Source organism: Temnothorax nylanderi, unplaced genomic scaffold, assembly GCF_030848795.1.
Source record: "Temnothorax nylanderi isolate EJ_2023f unplaced genomic scaffold, tnyl_v1.0 TNYL_tig0339_pilon, whole genome shotgun sequence".
NCBI lineage: Eukaryota > Metazoa > Arthropoda > Insecta > Hymenoptera > Formicidae > Temnothorax > Temnothorax nylanderi.
Genome location: NW_027249401.1, coordinates 39,204 through 60,607, shown reverse-complemented (window position 1 = coordinate 60,607; position 21,404 = coordinate 39,204). Strand labels below are relative to the sequence as shown.

General features: G+C 39.5%; 1 protein-coding gene across 4 annotated transcripts in view; it reads right to left on the bottom strand.

The window, feature by feature from the left end:
• The window catches only part of LOC139781458 (uncharacterized), a 176,323-nt gene that overhangs the window by 128,455 nt on the left and 26,464 nt on the right, over positions 1–21,404 (bottom strand). The window contains exon 1 of one of the 4 annotated variants that reach the window (XR_011720544.1): positions 4,677–7,182. The exons of the other annotated variants lie outside the window; for them this stretch is intronic. The gene's annotated coding sequence lies outside the window, so the exon portion shown is untranslated. Of the gene's footprint in view, positions 1–4,676; positions 7,183–21,404 lie in introns of those variants that run through there. 4 annotated transcript variants of the gene reach the window in all.

Sequence of the window (21,404 nt, the reverse complement as noted above, 5' to 3'; positions counted from 1 at the left end):
TGATTGTAAAAATTGTGATGCATCGTACGTAGGCCAAACGAAAAGACGGCTTCAGACTAGAATTAAAGAACATAAATATAACATCAGACTAGACGAATCCAAGCATTCGGTGATAACAGATCATATTTTAAAGTATAATCACACTTTTGATTGGGATAACACACGTATTTTAGATCATGAACAGAATTATCGAAAACGAATGATCTCTGAAATGATACACATTAAAGAGCAAACCAACGGAATTAATTCTAACAAGGACACCGAATTATTGGACGAAGTTTATTTTGATGTTTTAAACGAACTTTCTCCGAACCATAACTCGTACATTTTTCTCCGAACCATAACTCGTACGGTGTTTTGTTTTTTGATCTCGTGATTAATCTGTTTTGCAAATAGTTGGCTGTGTTTACCGCTTTGCCCCAATATCTATTGTGCAACTTCGAGTCTAAAAGCATGCATCTAGCCATCTCCAATAGTGTCCTATTTTTTCTTTCCGCAACTCCATTTTGTTGAGGTGAACATGTCACCGTGTACTGTATTTGAATTCCCTCTTTCCTTAGATAGTTTTGCAGTTGATCGTTGACATATTCCCTCCCTCGATCTGATCGAATTATCTTCGGTTTACGTTGATATTTTGTCTTCATTTCCTCGATAAAGTCCTTTAGGTTTCCTTCTGTCTCTGATTTATTCTTCATTGGATAAATCCTTGTGTACCTGCTAAAGTCATTGATAATGGTTAACAAATATCTCCTTTTACTTGGTGTTACCGTTTGCATTGGTCCACATACATCTGTATGAATAAGATCTAGAATTGCTTGTGTCTTACTTATTGATTCCTTGGGGAACGAAGTCTGCGCCATCTTTCCTTCGACACAGGATTTGCAAGTTTTCCTTATTTTACAGTCCGTGATTTTTATTCCTTCCACGAGTTTTCTTTGCTAGAGTTCCTTGATGCTTCCAGGATCTCGATAACCTAATCTTCTATGTCATGTATGCTGGCACGCATCATCGTGATAATTTACAACTTCAGCCTTAAGAGCTCTTTGGGAGATTCTTAATTGATATAAATTCGATTTCAATATTCCGATTGCAAGGGTTAATCCTAGCTTATTTATGTAACAATGTTCATTCTTGTAACAATGTTCATTCTTTTTGAAGTCTTCAGACTTCAAAACCTTTTTCTGTTAATTTCTTGACTGAAAGTAAGTTACCTTCCAACTGCGATACATATAAAACGTCCTTGACTTGTATTGTGTTATGACCATTATGACGATCCAGACATCTTAATTTTCCTGTCCCTTTTCCTTTTACCTTGACCAGTTCTCCGTTTGCCAGCCTGATGACGTCCTCGAATTTCTTGTCCAATTCTTTAAAGAAATGCACGTCCCCCGTCATGTGTGCCGTGGCGCCTGAGTCAATGTACCAGCTGCTGTTCGCCAATTTTTCTTTATATACGCTAAAGCAAATATCTTTCGAATCTTGATATGAAACATCTTGTATATTTCATGCAGTCTCTCTTCAAGTAACCTGACCTTTTACAGAAATAACAAGTAATCGCGTTGCCTTTAGTGCCCTTCGCATGTAATGTTTTCATTGCTATGTCTCCCGATTCCTGTGTTGTTTTCATGTTCTTTCGTCGCTTGTATTCATCGATCAATTTACCCTTGACTAACTCTAATGTCAATTCTTTCTCTGGTCTACTTTCTAACGCCGTAATTAATGTACTATACGACTCTGGTAAACTACTTAAGAGCATAGCTACTATCAAGTGATCAACTAATTTTTCTCCGAGGGCTGTTAGTTTATCGACTAAATCTAACATTTTATTAATATGCTCTTCCATACTTTCACCATCCAAAAATCTCAAATTGCAAATTTCTTTCAATAGAAATACCTTACTTGTGAGTGTTGCCTTTTGGTGATATTGTTTAAGAGCTGCCCATGCAGACCTTGCAGTGACTGCTTGCTGGATATGAATCAGCTGATTGTCTTCTACGAGTAATCCGATGGTAGCACGTGCCTGACCATCCTTTTTTTTTCCACTCCGCATCGGACTGAGTTGGTGTATCCATGGCGATTACATCCCATAATTATAGATTAAACGAACGTACCTAAGTAAAGTTCGATCATAATTGTATGAGCGCCTCTTCCTCGTGATCAAGATGTAGATGTTTAAAGTCCAGTTACGGTACTCCGAATGGCAGAATAAAAAAGAATTTTTTTTGACGGTTTTTCAAGCAATGAAATATAGCATCGGTCTTTGAGGCATCAGCCTTTCTTAACTCAATCTCTGATATTCTTTTTATAAGTCTAATATTGCTCTCGCAAATACATCGAATGTTTTCGCGATATTTCGATTATAAACCTTTGCGAATGTTTCCGGGTTACTCGTCCATCCGGTTGTCCTCCGGATGATATCTAAATTAATCCCTTGCCGCTGATGTCGTAGCATGACAAGTATTGTACGCCGTGAACATTCCCGTGTAGTCAATCTCACTTTTGCTTCCTCATAGAGGAAGCTTTGTTTTTATAAAAAAAACTTGTTTTTTTTAGTTTTTGATGCCAATGTGTCCAGAATGTCCGTATGTGTGTATGTGTGTGCGTATGTGTGTATGTGTGTGTGCCAAATTTACCGAAATTTCTATAACTCAAGAACTGATTAACCAAATCTTAAAGAATTATATATGAAATAGGGGTAGAAAAAACTGAAGAATATAATAGAATTAATGAAAATTGCTAATAATAAAGGGGTTACCGATTTCTATCTAAAAAAATCTACGTGATTACTCTAATTTCCGGAAATTTTGAGACATCGAGCTTTATTTTTTTTAATGGATAGAGTATCATTAAAGGTAGGTTGAATTTGCCAATGATCGGTGAAGGGGTTACCGATTTTTGCATAAAAAATGTATAGGGTAGACCGAGGCGAATCGGATTACTAATTAACACGATAAAACAGCTTGTTTGAAATAAAACACTAACGAAAACTGTCTTAAAACTTATATTGATCCGATTCGCCTCGGTCTACCCTAAGTTATTTGAAGGATAGAGTATCATTAAAGGAAGATTGTTATTAAATTTGGCGAGGATCGGTGAAGGGATTACCGATTTCTGCTTAAAAAGTGTATAAGATATACATGTAATTTTATATAGAGTATCATTAAAGAAAGGTTGTTTTGAATTTTGCGAGGATCGATGAAAGGGTTACCGATTTCTGCTTAAAAAATATGTAGGTTATTTGATGGATAGAATATCATTTAAGGAAAGTATTGAATTTGGTGAGGATCGGTGAAGGAGTTACCGATTTTTGCTTAAAAAGTTACATGTATAAGTTATACATGTAATTTTATATAGAGTATCATTAAGAGAAGGTTGGTATTGAATTTAGCGATAATCGGTAAAAAGGTTCTTTCTTTATAAAATTTTGAATTTTTTGAAAAATGTTTGTGGTAGCTCTAACTTCCGCAAATTTTGAGATATTAGGTTATTTCTAATTCTATCATATTTTTCAGTCTTTTCTACCCCTATTTCATATATAATTCTTTAAGATTTAGTTGATTAGATCCAGCTTTATACGCGATCAAAGGTCCATATGCGAAGTCCATATATGGACCATGTAGCCTCCCAAAGTCAACATCGATTTGACATTACGTCAATTGTAAAAACCCCACTTGTGCTACTAAGCTGACCCTTTTTTAATTCATAAAAAGGTTAAATTTAAAATTAAAAAAAGTGTGCAACTTGCACATTGCTTCCTCATCATTACAGATCGCTACCATTGCTCCTATTTTATTTTGCTCATAAAGCTTCCTCTATGAGGAAGCCAAACTAATAAATACTAATAATTATGCATCAAATAAAATACAAGCTTCCTCATAGAGCAGCTTTGTGAGCAAAATAAAATAGGAGCAATGGTAGCGATCTGTAATGATGAGGAAGCAATGTGCAAGTTTCTAATTTTTTTACAGAATCTCCTTTATCCAACGACTCAAAGTCTGGGGCGTAACTGCCTTAAAAGGCTTTTTGAAGGAAATGAAAAGTGAATTCGTAGAGCCGCGAATGTCTTTGGTCCTTCCTAGATAACTTTTTAGGGTCGAAGCCACGTAAATCTTCTTATCCTCTGTATAGAATGACAGGACTAAACAAGGTTTCCTGCTCGGGCCTGAAGTTTTTATTTTATCGGGAACTTTTATTTCGACAGATTCCGCGGTTTCTCGAATATTTCTTATGTCTAATAAAGCGAATGTTTGTAATCTATGGCCCGTGACTAATTCAAGTAGAGAAATTAGTTTCATATATAAGACTTTTAACGTAGTGTTTTTGTTATTCGTTTTAGACGACAGATAATCTAGTACAGCCTTGGAATCCCAGGTGAAATCATATCTAGGACTGGGCGGTCTCCTGTTAGACGCTTTTAAAAAATCTCCTAATATTCGGATCCTGTCCGATTTCGTGGCCGACTATTAATGAGATTGCCGAGCGTAGGCAATTCAAAGTGCTATAAGAGGCTCTCTTCTCGAACGCATCGGTTAAGCCGGCAAGGATGTCTCAAATCGAATTGGTGAATGGATCGACGGAGTTCACGCTGCAAAAACTCCACCACTTCTTTAAGGCGGAGTCGTACTGTTTTAGAGACGATTCCGTTAATAACACCATCATTATTTCTATTGCGTTACCTGATGTCTGTCTCCAATCAAATCTTGTTCTGATAATTTGCCGGCAACCAGGGTAAGATGCCGCCATAGCGGGGTGAGGTTCTCTGTTGCAAGAAGTTAATAGATTAATATTCGGCTCTAAATAGATAGGTTCCGAAACTAGCATCGAGTGAAAAAGCGGGAACCAGGGTTGTGCAGGCCATTCTGGAACGACCACAATGCCTACCGCCTTATCAACCCTGATTTTTCGGAGAACCCTAAGGATAATCGCGAATGGCGGAAACGCATAAAAGTAGAGGTCTTTTCACGATTTCGTGAACGCGAACGCATTATCTACCGATAATGAGTTGGGATCTTTGAACCACGAAAAATACTTTTTACACTTGGTGTTGACTCGACTGACAACCAGGTCAATCTGCGGTTTCCTCAATGTCATGTGTACTGATTTTTTCGAATGCTTCATTCGCTAGCTCCTGAGTTTCGCACCATTCCCAGATTTCCTGGGTTATCCGATTCAGTCTGACAATTTGGACGCCGCCCATCCTATTGATGTAGGAGATGGCGGTGGTGTTGTCTATTTGGAGTAAGATGTCTTACTCTGTGTAAGTGTTTCGTAAAACATTTTAAGGCGAAAAATGTTGCCTTTAATACGAGAAATTTGATGTGTTCCGATCGCTCTGACGCATCCCATGAACCGTGTGCTGTTTCATTCCTTCGGGCTGCTCCCCAGCCCGTCAGAGATGTCTCCGAACAGTTTCTAACTGAAAGTTTAAGGTATCTATCGAGTTGCATGTCTTTTGTATATTAAGTTTCCACTAAAACAAGCCTGTCGTAACGTTATTGTTCAGGGTCATGGTCGCGTCATAATTGCCGTTGTTTTCCTCGAGCGCTAAGATTTTTTCTCTTTCTCCAGATACTTAGTGTGAACATATCCGTATTTTACTGCTGGGCAATACGAGACGATTGAACCTACCATCTGAGCAAACTCCCTAGTTTTATATTTTCGACAATGAATTTTGATCCTAATTCTAAATCTCTCGATTTTTTTCTCGTTCGGAAGTTCAATCGTCATCCGATTAGAGTCGAATACAATTCCTATGTATTTGCATCTCTGAACGGGGAAGAGCTGGCTTTTCTCCTTATTAATTATAAATCCTAGTTCTCTAAAGCTGTTCGTGTATGTGAAACATTCGATACACATTCATCATGTGACCTTCCAAACACCAGAAAATCAACCAAATATACCACCGAGAGAAAGCCCTTTCGTTTGAGGTCGGAAATCATTGGCTTCACAATTTTGGTGAAGACATAAGGGCCGTTAGAGAGGCCGAAAGATAGGCAAGAAACTAAAAGAGCTTTCTCTGAAATTTGAATCTTAGATATTTTTATCTGAATCAGCGATCGGTATGAGATAGTGCGCATCTTTTAACTCAATTGAGGCCATGAACCAATCCTTGTTTATTAATTTAACCACCGTTTTATGATCTTTTATTTAAAATGTTTAGTCTTTATGAACTCGTTTAACTTTTTTAGATTTAAGATCAGTCTATACGAGCCGTCGGACTTTTTCCCGTAAGAAAATGCCTGAAATAAACTGCTTTCGGGTTAGCTCGCACGTTTCTATGACCCCTTTTTGTAATAGCTCCGCGATTTTCAACGAGATCTGAGTTATCTCCTCCCGTGACCTCCCTCGGTGGTTTTATTTGGAGAGGCTTGTACACGAAGGGTATCTTATACCCTTCTACCCATGACAAAATAGATTTGTCAGTAGTTAACGCTTTCCACCGTGGCAAGAACTGTCGTAGCCTGCCGGCTGGTTTACCTACTGGAGTTATGCGCGTTTTCTCGTGTGCTCTCTCCTGTGTGGGGGCTTCTGCCGCTGAGAAGCCGATTTCAAAGTCCTGTGGGGCCGTGGATATCGACGCCCGCTCCCCGTCGGTGGCTGCCTCTTGTAGCGCGATTGTCGGGACGGGGCTCTCGCGTTTTTTGACGATGTCGTCCATTGCGATTTTTGAGGCTGTTTCAAGCCTTTGGATGACGTTACGATCAACTTCGCTGCCTTTTCGTTTTCGGATAAATCCTTGCCGAAAAGCCATTCGTCGATAGTAGTCGAGCCGAAAGTCTCCTTCATTGTCGTATTGATGTTTGCCAACATCAGACTTCTCCTTATTGAGGACTTATCGTGGTATAAGTCCGCGAGCAGTCGGCTCGTGTATTGATAAGCCTTTTCCTACTGCCGCGAGGTATGCTGTGTTTTGAGACTATTTTCTCGTCTCTTATCCAGACAGCCTCTTGCAGAGACGCCTTTACCGGATTGTCTGGCGACAACGTCGCTATGTAGTGGCTCGGCTAGGGTTCATTCTTTGGCGACCCGTTTCCTTCGTTTTGTTGCGAGGTATTGGCAATGCGACAGATTAGAGTCTGTTGAAATAACCTCAACGAGACGATCGAGAATACGCACGGTGTAGGTTAGGGCCTACACCGCGTCGATTGTTAGTGTCCGCGCATGCAGGTTAGAGCCTGCGTGCTGACACTCGACGATGCAAGTTAGGCCTGCGTGTAGGTTAGGGCCTACACCGTGTCGATTGTTGGTGTCGCACGTGCGGGTTAGAGCCCGTGTGCTGACACTCGACGATGCAGGTTAGAGCCTGCGTGTAACATTCTCTCTCGTTATGCTTACTGCGCGACGCACAGTGGGACATTTTGACGATCTAGGCGCTCAAAAGTCCAAAAATAAACTTTTTTTAAAACATTTAGCGCTATAACAAATGTTATTATTAAGGTTCAACATTTGCAAAAACAAATTTCTTTACGCTTTATGACTAGACGTCATAAAGCGCTGTAGAAGCGGATATGAGAGAGGTTCAAACTGTTCACTATCGAGCGAGTGAACCGGATGCTCGGCGCGTCATAAGTATCAGTTGCTTTTATTCGCCGTTTTTAAGCAAACAGCTGTGACCATAATTATTACACCTGACGCCATGTATACTCCATGATTAAAGGTAACTAAACATATATATATACAGTTTTGTTTTAGTAATCCTGATGGTTCGTTTTTTATAGATCAAGATACAGTTCAGAAAATGAAAAATTGATATATATCTTGCCTAAATGTAAACTTTTATATTGTTATAGCACAAAATAGCGGATTGATCTTTTCATAGATCGAAAGTAGAAGTATTTAGGTCTTCAAAACATTAAAGACATTTTGCGATTTTTTGCGATCTTTCAAATAGTGCGTGTTTTGTAAATGTATGTGCTTACGATCTGGCAGGCGCGCGCCGAGGCGCACCGTGTAGACTTTTACTTTGTTATTCCATAAAATAACGGATTGATTTTTCATATATCAAAAGTATGTAGAAGTATTTAAGTTTTCAAAACATTAAATTTTACGTTATGGCTGAACTAGCTGGAACTGTACTGCTGCTGTACGGGCAGCTCTGCCGCGAAGTGCGACTTAACGATATTAGTACCGTGATCGGTGTTTCGATGTCTTCAACTATCTTCACAAAATTATATTACCTAACTTAACTCAAGTGACATGTATCTAACCTAAGTGGTAGCTTTATATCTTCTTCACAAAATTATATTACCTAACTTAACTCAAGTGACATGTATTTCAAAAAAAGATGTAAAATCTTTAAATTAAATTGCGCCAATTGTAAAGAGAATATGTATATTGCTTTGAAAGATAATTGTTATGCAACTACTTTAAAGAAATAAAACCCAAGTGGTATCTTCGTATTCCTATTCAAGGGTCTTCCTATTCTAAACCCAAGTGATAATAGCTTCTTAATTCTCTTTAACAAATTTTTAATATTACAAAGAATCATTTTAATTACAAAGAATTAAAGAAGTAACAGTACAAAATAAAAATATTTAATTAAAACAAAATAAATAAATTTTTCTTGTAAAAAAACTTGGCGCTGCTTTTTTACTCCTGTCGCATTCTTCCCTAAATTATGTTTATTGTTTTTTATTCAATCAAAAATCTTAGTACTAATGTTTAAATTTTAATGTTTAAATTTCAAAGTCTAGCAGCGCCAAGTTTTTTTACAAGAAAAATTTATTTATTTTGTTTTAATTAAATATTTTTATTTTGTACTGTTACTTCTTTAATTCTTTGTAATTAAAATGATTCTTTGTAATATTAAAAATTTGTTAAAGAGAATTAAGAAGCTATTATCACTTGGGTTTAGAATAGGAAGACCCTTGAATAGGAATACGAAGATACCACTTGGGTTTTATTTCTTTAAAGTAGTTGCATAACAATTATCTTTCAAAGCAATATACATATTCTCTTTACAATTGGCGCAATTTAATTTAAAGATTTCACATCTTTTTTTGAAATACATGTCACTTGAGTTAAGTTAGGTAATATAATTTTGTGAAGAAGATATAAAGCTACCACTTAGGTTAGATACATGTCACTTGAGTTAAGTTAGGTAATATAATTTTGTGAAGAAGAAATTAAAGATTTTACATCTTTTTTTTTTAAATACATGTCACTTGAGTTAAGTTAGATAATATAATTTTGTGAAAAAGATATAAAGCTACCACTTAGGTTAAATTTTGAATTTACAAAATACATTGCGTGTACTTGGCACTTTTTTTTACCTTTTTTGAAAAAGGTAATTTTGTACTGATATCACCTATTTTGTAGTGTTAAGCAAGGATCTGCAAAACATTTTTATTTTTTATTTTTTAATTATTCACAAAATTAGCAATACCAACAAATACATAAAAATTAATAATATTTAAGTAAAAGTAAATTATACATTTCTCACAAAAATTGAAGGAACACTAAATTTATCTTTAAAAATGAATAAAATTTAAATTTCAAGCTTAAAACCTCTACTTCCGAAAGATTACTATTATTCGTCCAATTTTTATTATGTCTAGACATAATTTTAATTCAGCGAATTTTTATTATGTCATGACATAATTTTAATTCTGCCGCTAGGGAATTTTTAAGTCGATTCTTATAAATCAAGCTTGAATTTGATGTCTAAGTGTCCCAGGTTGCCGATAACGAGGTCCACATAGTGCGCTCCATAGTTTTCGGTGTCCAGGTGTAATAATACGTTGAATTCGATGTCTAGGTGTTTCACGTTGCCGATGACGAGGTCCACATAGTGCGCTCCGTAGTTTTCGGTGTCTACGTGTATTAATACCTCGAATTCGATATCTACGTGTCCTACATTCATATTTAAAGTTATTAATACACCTAGACACCAAAAACTACAAAGCACACTATGTGAACCTCGTCATCGGCAACCTGGGACACGTAGACATCGAATTCGAGGTATTATTACACCTAGACACCGAAAACTACGGAGCGCGCTATCTGGACCTCGTCATCAGCAACCTGGGACACCTAGACATCAATTTCAAGGTATTAATACACGTAGACACCGAAAACTACGGAGCGCACTATGTGGACCTCGTCATCGGCAACCTGGGACACCTAGACATCGAATTCAACGTATTAATACACGTAGACACCGAAAACTACGGAGCTCACTATCTAGACATCGTCATCGGCAACCTGGGACACCTAGACATCGCATTCAACGTATTATTACACCTGGACACCGAAAACTACGAAGCGCACTATGTGGACCTCGTCAGCGGCAACCTGGAACACCTAGACATTGAATTCAACGTACGATTACACCTGGACACCGAAAACTATGAAGCGCACTATCTGGATCCCGTCATCGGCAACCTGGGACACGTGGATATCGAATTCAAGGTATTAATACACGTAGACACCGAAAACTACGAAGCGCACTATGTAGACCTCGTCATCGGCAACCTGGGACACCTAGACATCGAATTCAACGTACGATTACACCTGGACACCGAAAACAATGAAGCGCACTATCTGGATCCTGTCATCGGCAACCTGGGACACGTGGACATCAAATTCAAAGTATTAATACACGTAGACACCGAAAACTACGGAGCGCACTATGTGGACCTCGTCATCGGCAACCTGGGACACGTAGACATCGAATTCAACGTATTATTACACCTGGACACCGAAAACTATGAAGCGCACTATCTGGACCTCGTCATCGGCAACCTGGGATACCTAGACGTCGAATTCAAGCTTGATTCATAAGAATCGACTTAAAAATTCCCTAGCGGCACTTTCTGCCAAGCGTAGAGAACCTTCTTTTCCGGCAGCGGTGGTAATACGATGTAAGGATACGAATTCTCTCCAGATAAACATGAAGCAATTGACTCAATATGTATTATATACCTAATACCTAATTTACCTAAATAGAAATCTTCCTCCTGACCGATAAGTCTATCGACCTTATTTAATTTGCCTACTAGATCGATCGAAATACGCGCGCGATATCGAAACTGGCGATACCTGCGCCGCCAGCGTCGAAAAAGTGAAAGTGACATTTTCTGATATATATATGTTATATTGATTGAGAGACGACGACGTATCTCCGTATCTCCGTATCACTCGTTATCGAGATCTCAACATCTTGGGTACTCGCAACCCGTCGCGTCGCGTAAAAGAGTCACGATCGGTCTCGCTCCGCGTGTACTTGGCACGAGACACTACCGTGTCTCTTGATCTTAAAAATAAATTTTCACATTTGGACTTTGCGTCGCAATATCTCCGCTCGTAGGGCACGTAGCGGAAAATATTATAGGAGATACCCCCCCAAAGTCGACCCCAAGCTATCGATCAAGCCTACTTAGAACTTGATCCGTTCACTCGTTATCGAGATCTCAACATCTTGGGTACTCGCAACCCGTCGCGTCGCGTAAAAGAGTCACGGTCGGTCTCGCTCCGCGTGTACTTGGCACGAGACACTACCGTGTCTCTTGATTTCGTCGTATCTATGTTATAATTGTAGGGCCCGGATGTTCGGTCGAACTTCCCGTAAAAATATTGTGAAAAATATCGTGTGCACCTCGGGGCGAAAGCTTTTTCAGACTCGTGTGATTTGCCGCCCTGCCTCGCCTTCGCGCTTCGGCTCGGGCGGCAAACTTCACACTCGTCTGAAAAACGCTACTTTCTCATTCAAAAACGTTTTCTAGTATCATTCCACGTCAGCTTGAACGAAAAAAAATACAAACTGGAGTAGATATTTTGTTTCAGATTTTTGAGCGCCTAGATCGTCAAAATGTCCCACTGTGCGACGCTATTGCGTCTTTTGACGACGATTCCGAATGTTTCCGCGTTGTGCTTCCTTCCGTTTCCTTTCCTGTCTCCTGAGTTCTTCTTCCAGAAATTTTACTCGCTTCCTTCGACGATTCCCTTTTTCCGCTTCTCTGTCTGATTTCTTGTTCCTCTTCTTTTCATTCCTCATCCTGAGCGTGTGGACACCTTGGCACCAAGAAAACGAATGAACGCGGGAGTGGCGACGGTGGCGGCAACGGGTGCGCCGCTTGTTTGAGCTTTAAAATGGTGGACATTTAGGGACTAGGAGGAGGTACTACTGTTGCGCCCGCGCTGGGACACCCGTTTGTGGGCTGAATTTGGCTCCGGAGAAGCTTCAAGCCGAAACGCGTTCCTTAACGACGGGACGTATTGATTTGTGTAATAACAACAACGACGGGGAGATCTACGGGCAGACTCCGATCGTTCGGACGTGTTCTCCACCTGAAACGTATTCTTGTACAAAGTTCCTAATAAACCCTTGAGTTCCTTTTGTAATCAAGTGTTGTCTCTTTTACGCGAGTCCGGGAGTGCGCGGCGCGAACGCGAGTGTCTTTGTGATTGCGGAGCGCAGCGCAACATTTTTGGGGGCTCGTCCGGGACAGAACGAGCGAAAGCGGACGAGCGGAACTTAATGACGAGCACCGAGCCATTGACGGCGCCCACGACGAGAAAGAGAGCGCGGATGGGGACCCCGAGGCCGAGTGCTCCACAGCTCGAGGCAGAGACGGAGATACGAGCCGGCCCGAGCGCCCCTCAGCTCTCAGAGGAGGTGGAGATCCTGCGAGCGATGCTGCAAGAGATGCGGCAGATGCGCGAGGAACATGCAGCGTTGTTGCGGCAGCGGGATGCGGAGCCTCCGCGTCGGGAACGCTCACAGATAAGTCCTTCCAAAAACAGAGCTTACGGAGATTCGGGGTCGCAAGACGCGTTCGCGGTAGTGAATCGCAGAGAGGAAGAGCCGCGTCGCGATATAGAATGGGGGACAGAATCTCAAATTAAACCCCGATACATATGACGGGACAATCCCGTTGCGTGAATTCGTCTTGCAATTTGAATTGATTGCTCGGGCGAATAGATGGAGTGACACGACAAAAACGATTATCTGAGCCTCTAGTTTAAGAGGAAAAGCGCGTTCTATTCTTGAAAATGTTCAAGATTTGGAAAATCTGGATTATGCAGAGTTAAAGTCGAAGCTCGAGCTGCGTTTCGGTGAGGGTTTCCATTCGCAGAATTATTACTCGCAATTTACGAACCGAAAGCAGAAATTTGGGAAAAATCTCGCCGAACTCGGTTCAGATCTCGAAAGACTAGCTCGACTGGCGTACCCCGAATGCCCTTTTCCGGTTCATGACAAAATCGCTTGCTCCCAGTTTATTTCTGCGCTTACGTATGGCTTTATACGAAGGACCCTCCAGCTGGAGGGGATAACCTCTCTTAAATTAGCCGTAGAGAGAGCAAAAGCAGCAAAAATTATTCAGGGGGATAATTTTGAAAACGGGAGGGTAAATTACAATAATAATTACGAAGAAAAGGATGGGAAGGATGCGCGTGAAAGGAGTAATGAGGAAAAGAAAGAGGGAGGAGAGAAGATGGTCGGAAAGGGAAACGCGAATTAGTCGAACTCAGCGGGGTGAGTTCGACCTGCGTGAATAATGCCCCGTTTTAAAAAATAATAACTTTTTTTGTGTTCGTGTTACTGAGTTTGATACTTGTTTTCACAGATAGTCAAGAAGGACTTTCGATCCGGAAGAGTACTTGAAGAGGACTGACGAAGGCAACGTAGTCCCATCTTAACTCTTTGCGCCGTTTAATTAAGAAAACTGCCTCGCCCACGGTTTTTGACCGTGGTTTTCCCGTGGGACGAAGGGCGAATGCCGAGGCGGGGACTGGGGAGTCTTGCGAGACGCAGGGTCCACGGAAGTTCCCCCCCCCCATGTCCGAAGATATAGAAGAGGAGTCAACGCCGGAAACAAAAAGGGGTCCACGCTGAGCCAGACTGAAAGCGGTGTTCCAAGAGGAGTCGTCCCGAAGCCGGCAAGGGGGACGAGCCTGGCTAACTCTCCCCCGGCAAAGGCCGTGATAGGGGACCCAAGGAGGAAGAGGTCAAGAGGACCAAGCTTCCTGGAGAAGGGGACCTAAGGAGACGGAGCTCGGTAACCCGTAGCAGCAGCTCGGGGTAGGGCAGGAATCCGTCTCGGAGTCCCAGGAACAGAAACCGCCTGTTCAACTCGGGACGACAATCTTGAAGAGGGAGGGCAGTGTTGCGCCCGCGCTGGGACCCGTTTATGGGCTGAATTTGGCTCCAGAGAAGCTTCAACCGAAGCGCGTTCCTTAACAACGGGACGTATTGATTTGTGTAATAACAACAACGACGGGGAGATCTACGGGCAGACTCCGATCGTTCGGACGTGTTCTCCACCTGAAACGCATTCTTGTACAGAGTTCCTAATAAACCCTTGAGTTTCTTTTGTAATCAAGTGTTGTCTCTTTTACGCGAGTCCGGGAGTGCGCGGCGCGAACACGAGTGTCTTTGTGATTGCGGAGCGCAGCGCAACACTACATCTTGATCACGAGGAAGAGGCACGAAATACAATTCTTCTTTAGTCAGCAGAAGTTCCGCCTTGTAACTCCAAACTTGATAGTTCTCGTTGTTAAGTTTAGTTATCGTGTAACGTATATTGGCCATCTCTATCTTTCGTCCACGTTGAATATCTTTATGTGAACAATCGATACCTTATTCGAAATCACCTCTATACTGGGCCCATAACCTGTTGGAGTACACAGGAATGCAGCAGGAGGTGCACGAATCGTGGTAGCAGGTTTGCAGTAACAATTTCTTTATTCAGAACTATGCGTGTTCGGAACTATATCCGTATGTACAGCTCTAATGCCGTGTGCTGACTAGCAAATTATCGTAGATCGTGTAAGAAGTGGGGGAATCGTCGAAGGCCATGAAGTAAAGGTAAGACTACTGAAGTTCAATCCTGTAAAAGTAAGAGTAGTCGGTTGTCCAACCAGAGAAGGCAAGATGATTTTTTGATAAAAAATCATTGCTTCCTTGTTCAGGACAATAAACAATTGCTAATAAAAAGATATTCCAATGCTTCAACTGGGAATGTTCTGACCTATTAACTTTGATATTAAAATAGTTATTGTCATTTTGACTTGTGCTTTAGAGTTAATAATCATCTTGCCTTCTCTGGTTGGACAACCGACTACTCTTACTTTTACAGGATTGAACTTCAGTAGTCTTACCTTTACTGGTTGGATTATGGTATTGTCTTGCCTTTACTGGTTGAGCCCTTAACTAGTCATTACTTTGCTGGTTGGACCAGCAACGTGTCTTACTTTTACTAGTTGGAACCTTAACTAGTCTTGCCTTCACTGCCTGAACTTTCATATTGCTTTGCCTTTGCTTATTGGACTGAAAACTTGTCTTGCTATTTATTATGCTTTGGGAACATTGTGTTGGATCCGCTTTTGTTTCAATTTTGAATATCTTATGTCACATTTCTATTCAATCCCTTAAAACGCCCGTGTAAAAATTTTCATGTGAATTCAATATAATTTAAAAAAATCGTCCACCATATTGGATCCGCCATTTTGAATTTTGAAAATCTAATGTCAGATTCGTGTTCAGCGACACCAAAAACCCCCGAGTAACGAGTTTCAAGCGAATTTAAGCAATTTTATGTACATTGTCCGCCATATTGGATCGGCCATATTGAATTTTTTATTTTGCCACTTTGCATTTAAAAGTAGATATAATTACCTAAATTTTAAGCCATATTAGAACTCTTTACGTCAAAACCAACTTTGGGGGCGGGGGGTCTCTCGTTGAGAAAGAATGCCCCATATATATAGATATATATATATATATAACATTAACATAATTATTTTAACCACCTTTAACTACAATAATTAAATTATTTATATTCAACCAATTAATAATTTTTAAAATAAGTAATTTACCTGAGACTAATTATTTATTATTGAAAAAATTTATAATATTTTCCACTAATTATTAATTTTCAAATAAGTAGTAATTCATTTTTGACACGCTATTAATTATTTTAAGAAGAAGAATTTATGTTTACTAATTACCAATTTGCAAAATAAATTAATTCATTTTTATCTAAATAACTTTAACGAACTAGAAATTTTTCTCTGACAAATTACGAATTCTTTAAGTAATCTGCAATTCACTTTTACCTAAATATTATTAATTTTTATGCAATTAGTAATTATTTGTGACTAATTACTAATTTGCTAATTCAATAAAAATTTAATTTGTTGTTATTGCTAATTTTGTAAATAATTAAAAAATAAAAAATAATTTTTTTTGCCAATCCCTGCTTAACACTACAAAATGCGTGATATCAGTATAAAATTACCTTTTTCAAAAAAGGTAAAAGAAGGCGCCAAGTACACGCAATGTATTTTGTAAATTAAAAAATCCAACCTAAGTGGTAGCTTTATTTCTCTTCAACAAAATTATATCACAAAATTACGTTACCTAGCTCAACCTAAATGATATGTATAAATCCAAAAATCCAACCTAAGTAATAGTAACTTTAATTTCTCCTTAACAAAATTATTATGTCACAAAATTATGTTACCTAACTCAACCCAAGTGACATGTATTTTAAAAAAAAGATGTGAAATCTTTAAATTGCACCAATTGCAAAGAGAATATATATATTGCTTTGAAAAATAATTGTTGTGCAACTACTTTTAAAAAATAAAATCCAAGTGGTACATATTTTTGCGTTCCCATTCAAGGGTCTTCCTATTCCAATCTAAGTGATAATAGCTTCTTAAGGGAATCCTATAGCGAAGGCCGAACTTCCTCGACGTCGGTAATGTCAACATTTCTAATCCTGTTTTCTATGTTATATATTATATCTGTCCTTGTCTAAATTTAAACATTAAAATTAAACATTAGTATAACTAAAATTTTTGATTGAATAAAAAAACAATAAACATAATTTGAAGAATGCGACAGGAGTAAAAAAGCAGCGCCAAGTCTTTTTACAAGAAAAATTTATTTATTTTATTTTAATTAAATATTTTTATTTTTATTTTTATTTACCTCTTAAATTCTTTGTGATTAAAATAATTCTTTGTAATATTATAATTTTGTTAAGGTGAACATATACTCGGATCTATCCATAAGTTTGTATAACTGTTATAAATATTCTTATAGTATATTATTTTACTCGACAATCTAATTAATATAAGATATTATTTCTAGTTTCAGTTGCATTACTCAATTGCATTTTAAATCCGACAAAGTCTATATTGGCACGCAGTTTAAAAAACTGAAAAATGTATTTAATTGTGAAATATTATTAAGCACCAAAATCCACTTCGACCGAAAACGGCTCTTCTCATTGCTTATGTTATTTTAAGTTTTCTTTTTTTCTAATTACATTATTAAGATGCTTAATTTTTTTAATTAATATTAATTTTTATTAAACATTTTCATAAACACTGAAATTACCTGTAATAATTTGTGAAAAAACTGTTATATAATATATATCCCGGGAAAAAAATTCTCTTATAATGTCTTATATGCTCATATATGAATTTTGGCCTGATAAGATCTTATATGGTCATATATGATTATATAAAATTATATAAAGACATATAAAAAATATCTCTTATAATGTCTTATATGTTCATATAAGACATTATAAGTTCATATAAGAAGCGATCTTATATGCTCATATATGAATTTTGGCCTGATAAGAGCTTATATGGTCATATATGAATATATAAGATTATATTAAGAACATATATATATTTAAATAAGTTTCAGAAAATTGTTATTTTTAAATGTTATTTTTTAAGTGTGCCACTTTATTATAAGAGTGGACTCCACATGAGTCCACGATACAACTGATACAAAAATTGTACCGCTCCATAGCGCGAGACAGTGTCGTGTTTTTTGATACCGTTCTTATAACACTGTTTGTCAAATTTTAAATACGAGAAACAGATCCCATCGAATGCCATCTATTGGATACTTTGAGATATAATATTGTGATCTGATCATATATAATCTTATATGACTATATAAGTTTATATATGATTAGGGGAGACAGGTGCCTAACCGTCAGTATTTTTCGGTGCCGATTTTTAACAAGAAAATAAATAATTTTAGTTAAATGTGGTATACCACTGTAAAGAGTGAACCTTTAGCTACAAAATTTATATAGGAAATTTTTATCTACGTCGCTTTGTTTAACCGGTATAGAGCAAAAACGACAACGGTGGAAAAATTGAAATCTCAAAAATGCCGGGGTTTAACCGTCACCCCCCCCCGGGGTTTATCCGTCACACTGCATTTTCAATACATATACATACATCTAATCCTGAAAAATGATAGGATACATTTTAATAATTGTTTTTTAAGAGAAAAATATAAAAATTTATTAAAAAATAATTGTTTTACCTATTCCATAAAACATTTTAGGCACGTGAATACAGATCCTGACAAGCGCACGCATGTGTTGTGTGCCCTACGCTCGCACGCAATGCACTGTTTCCCATATGCTCTGTTTATTGTCAACTTCTTTGAGCACACGCAGCACGTATTATCCAAGTCTTCGTCAGAATCCGATCGCTGCTGCTTCCTTGATTTCGATTTACGCCTACTGCTCGTCGAAGGCTGCGGTTCTGTTTGTGTGGCATTTTTTTTATTTTATCTTTTCTCACCGCAAGAACTGCCTTCTTGAGTTGCTCCTTGTCGACGGGAATCGACGGCGTCCTCGCGCCGATTCCTCGACGCGCCGACGACGACACGTCGTCGGAATCGCTCCGTCAGGACCCAGGGATTCTATGATTTACGTCGCTTTGTACGGAGCAACGACGACGACGACGACGACGACGGCCACGACCACCACCACCACCACGACGACGACGACGACGACGATGACCACCACCGACACCACCACCACTACAACGGCGGCGACAATGACGCCGAGACGATGCGGCGAACGCTGGACGATGCGGTCGCACGCGCGACTGTCACTGACACAACGACCAACAACGACGATTTACCGCGGCCGGGAGTCGGGACGATCTACCACGCGCGCGGCATGTCAACTCTCGCGCGGAAATCACGGGATCTCAGAGCCGTGCCGTGCCTCGCCGTACCTCGCCGACGTGCCGTGAGCGCGAGCGATCTCGAAAACAACGGTCCGCCATCTTTTCGGTCGGCCAAAACACCCGTTTTGCGACGATACGTGCGTACCATTTCCCTCCTATACAAACTGACGCACGTGCAAGGGAAGACAGAATCACGCTCGAGGGAAACCTAACCTGAAATCGCGGTGAGCCGAAGTCGTGCGCCCGGCGCGCCACAGTGACGAGACTGACGGATAAACCCCGGGTGCTTACTGACGGATAAGCCCCAAGCACAAGTTTCAGGTTTGATCGCCCACGAAATATTAGACATCAACGATAATGAAAAAACTACACTGGATTCGTGTTCAGCATGCATTACTCTTTATAATCACGTACTTTGAGATTTGGAGAGCAAATATTATTGCAGATATTACAAAATTTCCACGCGCAGAAAATTTCACTTTCACCTTCCGAAAACACGTTTGCCCTCGTAAAAATCATAACACGGCAGATAACCTGCCGAAACTCCGTTGGTCACATGGGTACCATAAGCAGCGTTTACAATGTTAATAGCGAGTTCGCACAATATACAGGTTCCGAGATATTTGATTTGACGGTTCAACCCCGGCGACGGTTAGGCCCCGGTCTCCCCTATATTATTTTCAGTAGTTACAGTTTAAATTATAAGGTATGTTTGCAAAATAATACGATTAATATATTTATTTATAAGAACTATAATATATATTATATTAGGGGAGACGGGAGCAAATCGTGACATTTTTTGGTTTTGAATTTTTTCTGAGATAAGTATTTGAGATAAAAATACGTTTTAGCCGGTTTTTTCATCGTGCAACCTTCTAGTTTTAAAAAAATATTTATTTGTGTCTTTTCATCACATTACTTTTAAAGTAGAACACGAAATGCCTCACTCTGTCTTGTGTCACGAATTGCCCTAATACCGGGGTAAATCGTGATTAATCAAATTGTACATTAAATGAAATAGGAAGGGCAAAACGTGCCCCAGTCAAACTCCCCGCCTGGCAGTGTCCTCGAATCGGATCACGCGGGAGTATTAACGGCGATCGGCCGCGAGGCCTCACGCCACTCTGACACGCTTGGCTCTAGAACACCGTGACCGCCGGGGCACGAAGCCCTCGGGGCACGCGCTCCGCCTAACCGAGTAAGTAAGGAACGTGTTTGCTTTCGTCGTCTTCCGAACTGCGAGTAACGACCTTTCTCGGGCGTCCACGTCCTCCGCAAGCTGGCTGTTTCTTGGGGGGCTTAATCCTTATATTCTTTTTTTTATTTTGTACTCTTTCGTCATTTTTGTCAACAAGTGCATCGAGTTCATTAGCGTCAGTCAAAATTGCATTTCTCTTTCGTTTTCGTCCTCTTGTCGTGACTTTCCTTTCGCCCGCTTTTGGAAACGATCGAAGGGATTGAAGGACCTGAGCGAGGGGGATGTCATCGTCGCTTTCATTTGTGTTTGAGGCCCTTGACACATCATTTTCAGTTGAGGTACCTGGCTGTGGTTGGTCATCTACATTCCATGCTCGATCAGTGACTTGACCGGGTAAAAAATCGATTTCACCAAAAACGTCAGGATTGAAAGGAAAGATTCCTGCTGCTTTGAATCCGGCCCTGATGTTTGTACTTGTTGTGGCTAAAGGCAAAGAATCGGTGACGATCGAAGGGATGTCATATATCGTCATCGTTTTCCCAGGATTGTTCACGCAATGTGTCACGAATTACCCCAGGCGGTCATGTCACGAAATGCCCCAGCGTCACTTTTTATCTTTCGTGGTCCGAAAAACCCAGACAAGAAATAAATGCATGCAACCTGCGTTACACATGTGTGTGTAAATGCCAGGTGAACAAGTAAAACTTACCGTTTCAAATCTGGAAGCAATTGCTTCGTATTGAATACAAAATATCCGTAGATTCAAAAATTTACTTTTACACGAGGTAAACACTTTTTCCGCCACTGACAACGAAACATAGTAGATACGCACACCGAATTTTGTTCTAATATAGAGGACCATTAGACCCATCTATGGTCTGTAATACAGGTTTCTACCAGCAAATGCATAAAAGTTATCCGCGCGGGAAATTTTTCGTATTGTCACGAATTGCCCCGGTCTCCCCTACAGTTTTTTTTACGAATTATTACAGATAATTTCACTGTTTACGAAAACATTTAATAAAAATTAATGTCAATTTAAAAAAATTAAGTATTTCCTGGGAAAAAAAACCTCTTATATATTCGTAAACTCTTAAACTATTATTTACTGTATATCCCCATAGGGTTCACAGTCTAGTATTTTACGGCGTTTTTGAAGGGACGTATCCAACCCTATCCCACTCTCATCCGTTTCCTTTGGACTAACGGTTTAACGTCTCTTCCGAAAGACGGAGCCCAGTTTTTC